The following is a 9076-nucleotide window of genomic DNA, read 5'->3' as shown; positions in this document are numbered from 1 at the left end:
TTACTACCCGTAAACATAAGGGCGGGTCCTAGACTAAGGATCTGGATGGACCCATTACTGGGGGTGTATATTTCTCATTCGGGCACATGGATTGGTTAGCTGACCAGAAACCTTATGAGAGCCAATATGAGAGCCAATGTCTTATACCCAGATAGCCTATCCAGGTATGATTAACTTGTTGGAGGATGTATGAGAGGACACTGCATGCGGTAGGCGTACTTAGCAATGGGACTACAATTCACTCTGACTCTGAGGGTTTTTTAAAACGACTACATACGAACCACTAGGCGTGGCTTGTCGGCTCAGGTTCTGGACCATTTTTACCCATTGGTTACTGGTTTTCAATTGATTCCCTTGGATCTCTATTCCCTCCAACAGAGGCTGCTGGTGGATGATAAGAAGTATCAAAAACATGTACCTCAAAGGTTTACCCCAAGTTTTGTTTTTAACAATGTGACCATAGTGGTCATGTGTAACAACATCTGGGTCTGGGTGTGCACTCTTATTTGTTATGATGGTTGGGATGTCTTCTGGCAGTGTGATAGGTGGTGCTACCTCTGACACTCCTGGACCTTCACTGCTGTGGGTGTCGCTGGTTCTACTTCCTTTGTGGACCTTCTACTTCCTTTGTGGACCTTCAGCTTGATCCAACGTCAACAGGTAGGCTGTCTGGGTCACCCTGTTTGTCGCTGGTTCTACTTCCTTTGTGGACCTTCTACTTCCTTTGTGGACCTTCAGCTTGATCCAACGTCAACAGGTAGGCTGTCTGGGTCACCCTGTTTTGGAACTTCCTGGGCTTTCCTGTATTGGGAATACAAAGACGTAACAGCATGGGTTAGTTCCTTCATATATTTGCTCAAATTATCATCCTGTGCAGTCAGATCAGTCAGTTTTGGAGTCATTGGTCTGTGTAAAGGAACGTTCATTGGATGGCCAGTTAAGAGCTCATGTGGGCTAAGCCCTGTCCCGCGGTTTATGCTACCAGAGAGAGAACCAGCTGGTGGAGGAGACTAGTCAAGTCCTGACTATACAACCAAAGACAGTACAGTATAACCCCTTATTTTTGTTGACACAAAACTACATCCATACTTCCATTGATTTCTATGGGTTACCTTCAAATGAGATAAAAACGGAGGACACCATCATGTTTGTGAGAGTCTCCTCTTTCCATAGAGTGGTCATAATAGTTTGTAGGCTAAACCGGTCGGAAGTTTTTGTGAGAAGACCGATTTTCGGGATGTCTTATGGTCTGACAAACACAACTGTAGCTCAGCCAGGTGAATGCTTTGGATTGAGACACAGTGTCACGTCCTGACCATAGTAAGTTGCTATTTTCTATGGTAGAGTAGCTCAGAGCCGCTGCCATAGACATTAGTCACCCACCCTACCCTCCCTTTGTGTTGTGTTTTTTTGGTGGGAGGTTGTTGTTTAGTTTTGTATTTTTTTTACTATGAGGCGCAATATCCACCAAGATGCAAGGACGAGAGGCAGCACCCACATTTGTTTTGGGGGGGGCACACGGCAGATTGGCTAAGGCGATTTTAAGACCTGAGCCAACTCCCCGTGCTTACCGTGGGGAGCGAGTGACCAAGCAAGCACCTTGTTATGCGGTGGTGCGCACTGTGTCGCCAGTGCGCACTCACAGCTCGGTGCGCTCGGTGCAAGCTCCTCACCATTGCTGTGCTAGAGTTGGCCGTCAGCCAGGTAGAAGTGCGCCGGTTCAGCGTATCTGGTCTCCAGTGCGTCTCTTCGGTCCAGGTTATCCTGCGCCTGCTCTACGCACAGTACCCCCCTTTCACCAGCACAGCCCAGTTCGTCCTGTGCTGGCGCTCCACCCTTGCTTGGCGCAAATCACCATTCAGCCAGGACGGGGTGTGCCAGCTCTAAGCTCCAGACCTCCGGTGCGCCTCCGGTGCACCTCCGGAGCCCAGTACGTCCTGTGCCTCCTCCTCGCACTCGCCCTGAGGTGCGTGTTACTTGTCTGGCGCCTCCTATGCCAGCGCCACGCATCAGGCCTTCAGTGCGCCTGCCCAGTCCGGGGTGTCCTGTTCCTGCTCCCCGCACTAGCCCTGAGGTGTGTGTTACTAGTCTGGCGCCTCCTATGCCAGTCCCACGCATCAGGCCTCCAGTGCGCCTACCTAGTCTGGGGTGTCCGGTTCCTGCTCCCCGCACTAGCCCTGAGGTGCGTGTCACTAGTCTGGCGCCTCCTATGCCAGTCCCACGCATCAGGCCTTCAATGCGCCTGCCCAGTCTGGGGTGTCCTGTTCCTGCTCCCCGCACTCGCCCTGAGGTGCGTGTTACTATTCCAGCGACGCCCCTCAGCCCGGAGCCTCCAGCGACACTCCTCAGCCCGGAGCCTCCAGCGACGCCCCTCAGCCCGGAGCCTCCAGCGACGCTCCTCAGCCCAGGGCCTCCAGCGACGCTCCTCAGCCCGGGGCCTTCAGCGGCGGTCCGCAGCCCAGTGCCTTCAGCGGCGGTCTGCAGCCCGGAGTCTTCAACGGCGGTCTGCAGCCCAGAGTCTTCAGCGGCTGCTTTTAGCCCAGAGCCTTCAGTGGCGGTTGGCGGTCTGAAGCCTCCGACGATGATCCATGGTCTGGTTCCTCCGGACATACAGAAGCGGGGGGATCAGCGGGCGGTGGGGGTACTACGCCCGGAACCAAAGCCGCCACCATAGACATTAGTCACCCACCCTACCCTCCCTTTGTGTTGTGTTTTTTTTGGAGGGGGGTTGTTGTTTATTTTTTATTTATTTATTTATTTATTTTTTCTATGGTAGAGTAGGTCAGGGCGTGACAGGGGGTGTTTGTCCGTTTTTGTATTTCTATGTTTAGTTTCTAGTTTTGTATTTCTAGGTTAGTTTTTGTTTGGCATGACCTTCAATTAGAGGCAGCCGGTTGTCATTGTCTCTAATTGGAGGCCATATTTAAGTTGATGTTTGTCCCACTGGTGTTTTGTGGGTGATTATCTTTGTGAGTAGTGTATGCCTGCTCTGCGTCACGGCTTTCTTGTTTTTGTATTTCAAGTTTATGGTTTATTGCATTAGTTTCACGACTGAATAAAAGATGTGGAACTATGATCACGCTGCGTATTGGTCCGATCCTTGCGAAAGCCCTGACACACAGCCCATTAAAACAAACTGATATCTCTAGCTTAAACTGACAGATTTTTCTGAGGATTTTTTTGTTATGTTTCTTAGATTGGCGCTCAAATCTAGGTTGTGCCTTTAGATTAGAAAATAAATAAAAATTTTCACTTCTCTCAAGGACTTCTCGAACCCCAAACAACCCACCTGGTCTGCTTGGTGTGTTTTGCAAGCGTTCTTGGAAGTCTCACGATGTTGCGCCTCTGGGTTTAGAAACTCTATGGTACAACTGTAATTCCAACCCCTTTGACTCCACCCACTAACAAACAATAGGTGTTGGAAACAAGAATTTAGAGACTGAAGTGATTTTAGAAACAAGTGAGCTATGGGGAACATCATCTCTCAGACACAGTCACAGGTATATGGTAAGTACCTCAGAGTATAATGGTTTTGACCCTTGCCTGTCCTGACTCCGAGCCCGCCTGCCTGACCACACTGCCGGCCCTTGACCCTGCCTGCCGACCTGTACCTTTGCCCCCCTCTGGATTACTGACCTCTGCCATTACCCTGACCCTGAGCCTGTCTGCCGCCCGGTACTGTTGCCCCACCTCTGGTTTATTGACCGCTGCCTGCCTTGACCTGTCTATTGCCTGCCCCTGTTGGAATATTAAACGTTTGTTTATTCGACGTGGTCTGCATCTGGGTCTTACCTTCATACCTGATAATTATATTAGTATTATTTTTAGATAAGATTTCTATAAACCTTTGTACAGCATTCTGCCCATGTATCACCATTAATCTTTAAACATGTATCTATGCATTTTAAACATTATATTATGACCCATTAGTAAATTGTCAGACATGTGGTAAGTGTTCAGGGCCAAGTGGTGGATAGCATGTTTCTACTCTGTCTAACTGTCTAAAGGCGCTCTGCATTCTCTCATAACACTGTGTAAACACAAATCATCACTATTTTGTATAGATTGTTACTGTCTTCTCTCAGTTTAGAGATCAGCAGCCCATACAGTTAAATAAAGGTTAAATAAAAATAAAAAAAACAGTACATAAAAAACAGACGACGTAGTCCTGTAGTAACTCCTGTCACCACCAGAGGGCACTAATTGATCGCATTATTTACAGTGGAAAAGAATTTCCAGTTATCCAAAGATGTAAATGCCTTCGTAAGTGTGATTGTTTTCAGCTGAGAGTAGAACCGTTGTATTTGGTGAAGCCTGCAAACCTGACACTAAGCTGTGTAATGAATGCTGTTGTAAGAGTTTGTATATCTCTATCTGTCTACAACGACAGTTTGCTTAAAGCCACAGCTCCCTATTTCATTGGTTACAGGCTTGTCTTACACTAACAGCTGATTATGGAAACCTGGAAACCTTACTTGCACTTTTGGTGCTGAATGAAAGGATTTTAAAAATACAGATGTTAAAATTTTCCGGCCGTTGAAAATACCTATTTTCACCTTTCATTCAGCACCTAAAATGCAAGTAAAGGTCAACATTTTGGGACAAAGTAGCCCCCCTATTTACATAAATGACAACACACCTGTCACTAAATTCAGTACTCCCTAGTTATTTCAGTTATATTAAAACCAGTCAAATCTGGAGAGTCCCCTGCTAATTATAGTCCCATAAATGTAATAAATTGTGACAATAAAATAACAAAGCTTACCACACTTGATACATATCAATCAACAGGGTTTATTAAAAATAGACACTTACAAATACAAATACAATAACATTTTTCAGTTTAATGCAATACGCAAAAAAAACTAAATATAGATTTATCAATAATGGCTGTTGATGGCCTTGAATGGCCTTTTCTATTCAACATTTTGGAAGCTTTCAACTTTCCAGCTGAAATAATACATTTAATACAAATATTGTGTAAATGTCCTAAAGCAAAAATATACACAAATAATACATTATCTGATGAAATTGCTTTAGAAAGTATCATGACACAAGGCAAGACCCAGATGCAGAAACAGGAGGCAGATGGTTGGAGTCTTACAATGTTTATTAATCCAAAAGGAGTAGGCAAGAGAATGGTCGTGGACAGGCAAAAGGTCAAAACCAGATCAGAGTCCAGGAGGTACAGAGTGGCAGACAGGCTCGTGGTCAAGGCAGGCAGAATGGTCAGGCAGGCGGGTACAGAGTCCAGAAACAGGCAAGGGTCAAATACCGGGAGGACTAGAAAAAGGAGAATAGCAAAAAGCAGGAGAACGGGAAAAACGCTGGTGGTCTTGGAAAAACGCTGGTTGACTTGGAAAAACATATAAGACAAACTGACGCGGAGAGACAGGAAACACAGGGATAAATACACTGGGGAAAATCAGCGACACCTAGAGGGGGTGGATAATATCACAAGGACAGGTGAAACAGATCAGGGCGTGACAGAAAGGGGCACAAGACAGGGATGTTTCCTCTCCCCCCTCCTGTTTGCACTGGCAATTGAACCGCTTGCAGAAAGAATTAGACAGGACACAAACGTAACAACTATCAGTACTGCTAAACATGAATATAAACTAAACTTATTTGCAGATGATCTCCTGATATATCTGACCAATATTGAAAACTCAATGCCCTTTTGCTAAAAATATTTTCAGAATACTCTAAGACCTCAGGATATAAAATGTAAGTGAAAAAATGAAATAATAGCAATAGAAAAAAGTAAAAACAATAACTCACAATCTACAGCGATGCTTTAAGTGGACCATAAAAAATATGAAATACTTAGGATGGTTAATATGTGACAACAATCAACAAATATATAAAGATACCATTATTCCATTACTCAACAATATGAAAGCAGATCTAATTCAATTGAATAATCTTCCCATAAATATTACTGATAGACTGAACCTCTTTAGAATAGCATGGCTGCCAAAGTTTTTGTATTTAGTTTTGGTAATACCAATTACCCACTGAAGACAATCTTTAAAAAGTATACTCGGTCATAACAGACTTTATATGGGCCAATAAAATTAATAGAATAAAAAGGAAAGTTTGACATCTTCCTGAGGGTGGTTTTAAACTTCCAGACTTGGAATTGTATTGTTAAATGCACTAAAGATGAACAATGGGTACATATTGAAGATGCGCATGCTCATCCTTATTTTCATCTGATTTTCAAAGGATAAAGCTAAGAAATTAACAACTTCATAGTTAAGAACACACACAACTGGGAAGAAAATGAAACGTATTCTACAAAAACCAATATCACTCCCTAAAAGCACAACCTTATGGAACAATCCTTGGATAGTTTTACAGAATTTACTGATACATTGATACACATGGAAAACTAAAGGCATAGAAACCATAAATTACTTGGTAACAGGAAATAAATGTATTTGCATGACAGAATAAAAACGTAATTTTGGACTGACTTAAAAGTTACAAATCACAAAATGTACATTTGAAATCTGTTGGACATCAGAGCAACCTTGAGGGAATCTTATTTTAGTCAGAAAAGGATGTTCATATGATAGGGAATATGTACAGAACCAAGACATAAAAAGAAATGTTGGCACAAGATGGAGGGAAAGTTGGACCATAACTAAAGAATTTACAGTTAACGGAAATGTACGCCTAATTCAGTATAAACTAATTGTATAGAATTTAATATACAAGAGACAAAAATCACAAATTCTACAGCACAAAGGCAGAGTCATGACTTAAGTATAAAACTAACAATGACTCAATAATGCATGCTTTCTGGGAATGCTATAATGTCCAAAAGTTATGGACAGAGCTAGAAAGTTGGCTGTCAGAAGTATTACAATGTAAACTTACTTTTAATCCGTCTGTCTGCATATTTCTGTCACGCCTGCTCTCCCTCTCTGGCGCTCGAGGGTGCCAGGCTGCCCTTCATTACGCACACCTGTCACCATCATTACGTGCAGCTGCGCAATATGGGACTAACCTGGACTCCATTACTTTGTTGATTACCCTCTCTATATCTGTCTGCTCCTCACTTTTTCCCATGTGTCAGCATTGATGCTGTTATTTTTACCCTGTCCATTTCCATTTACATTTATGTCATTTAGCAGACGCTCTTATCCAGAGCGACTTACAAATCTGTCCAGACGCTGTTCCTGTTCTGTTTCATTAAATGTTCACTCCCTGTACCTGCTTCTCGTCTCCAGCGTAGATCCTTACAGAATGCTGACACCACTAAAGGAAGCATCAGGGAGTTTTGTTTTGGTTGGTGACGTCGCCGATGGAACTGGGGGTGCCTCAGCTAGCTCGTCGGGCTTCCATGCCTTAGCTGGCTCAAGAGGTCTTCTTGCCCTGGGTGGCTTGGCAGACTCTCACCCCACATCATGCTTCAGCCGGCCCATCAGGCTCCCACGCCTCAGCAGGTTTGCCAGGCTCCCACGCCTCAGTGGGATCGTCGGGCTTTCATGCCTCAGCCGGTTCGTCAGGTTCCCACGCCTCAGCGGGATCGTTGGGCTTCTACGCCTCAGCCAGCTTATCCAGCGCCCATGCCTCGGCTGGCCCGTCAGGCTCGCCCAGGTGGGACGCCAGGTGGCACCCCTTGAGAGGGGGGGGGGATTCTGTCATGCCTGCTCCTGCTCCCGCTGTCCCTCTCTGGCACTCGAGGGGTGCCAGGCTGCCCTTCATTACTCACACCTGTCACCAACATTACACGCAGCTGTGCAATATTGGACTCACCTGGACTCCATTGCTTTGTTGATTACCCGCTCTATATTTGAAATGTAACCTTTATTTAACTAGGCAAGTCAGTTAAGAACAAATTCTTATTTGCATTGACGGGCCTACCAGGGCCAAATCTGGATGATGCTGGGCCAATTGTGCGCCGCCCTATGGGACTCCCAATCACCGCTGGATGTGATACAGCCTATATCTGTCTGCTCCTGACTTTGTTCCCTGTGTCAGCATTGATGTTATTTTTCCCCCGTCCAGACGCTGTTCCTGTTCTGTTTCATGTCCGTGTTTCATTAAATGTTCACTCCCTGTACCTGCTTCTCGTCTCCAGTGTCGATCCTTACAATTTCAAGACATGGCATATGGGGGTGTAGTGAGATACGCAATGGGCTGGACGATTCTCTTCTCATCACTCATCTTGGAAAAAACGCATACTAAATACTTGGAAATTAATAAATCTGCCATCATTAACACAATGGAAAAATCGAATGATTTATTATTGAAATAGCATGGGCGACCAAGAAAAACAAATTGGTACAATTTAAGGCCAAGTGGCAAACAATAATGCAGGCACTAGGGATGGGGGTGGGATGTAAAATTGCGCGACTAGGGAGGCACAGCGGTCTAAGGCACTGCAGTGCTTGAGGCGTCACTACAGATCCGGATTCGATCCTGGGCTGTGTCACAGCCGGCCGTGACTGGGAGACCCATGAGGCGACGCACAATTGGCCCAGCGTCGTCCGGGTTAGGGGAGGGTTTTGGCCAGGATGTCCTTGTCCCATCACGCTCTAGTGACTCCTGTGGAGGTCGTCAGTTGTACGGTGTTTAGCAAGCAGTGTGTCAAGAAGCAGCGCGGCTTGGCAGGGTCGTGTTTAGGAGGACGCATGGCTCTCGACCTTCGTCTCTCCCGAGTCCATACGTGAGTTGCAGCGATGGGAAAAGACTGTAACTACCAATTGGATGTCACGAAATTGGGGAGAAAAAAGGGGTAAAAAAACAAACAAAACCAAAAAAATGCGCTACTAAGGGCTCTATTCAATCCGCATCGCAGAAGTTCAGCTTTACAACTTCATTGAAATTTTAAGGTAAAGTTCCCGCTTTAGGGAGTATACGAGGCACAGACGTTTGCGTCGCCTTACCGAGTTCTGCTAGAGCAAACTGTACCTAGTATGCAGATGCCTTTAGGCTGCATTTACACAGGCAGCCCAATTCTGATTATTTTTCCACTAATTGGTTTTTGTATCTATCAGATCAGCTCTTTTGCCAATAATTGGGGTAAAGATCAGAATTCGGCTGCCCGTGTAAACACAGCCTA

The sequence above is a fragment of the Salmo trutta genome, chromosome 7 (genome assembly GCF_901001165.1).
Source record: "Salmo trutta chromosome 7, fSalTru1.1, whole genome shotgun sequence".
Classification (NCBI taxonomy): Eukaryota; Metazoa; Chordata; class Actinopteri; order Salmoniformes; family Salmonidae; genus Salmo; species Salmo trutta.
The sequence above is the reverse complement of the archived record's forward strand: the minus strand, read 5'-3'. Positions refer to the sequence as shown.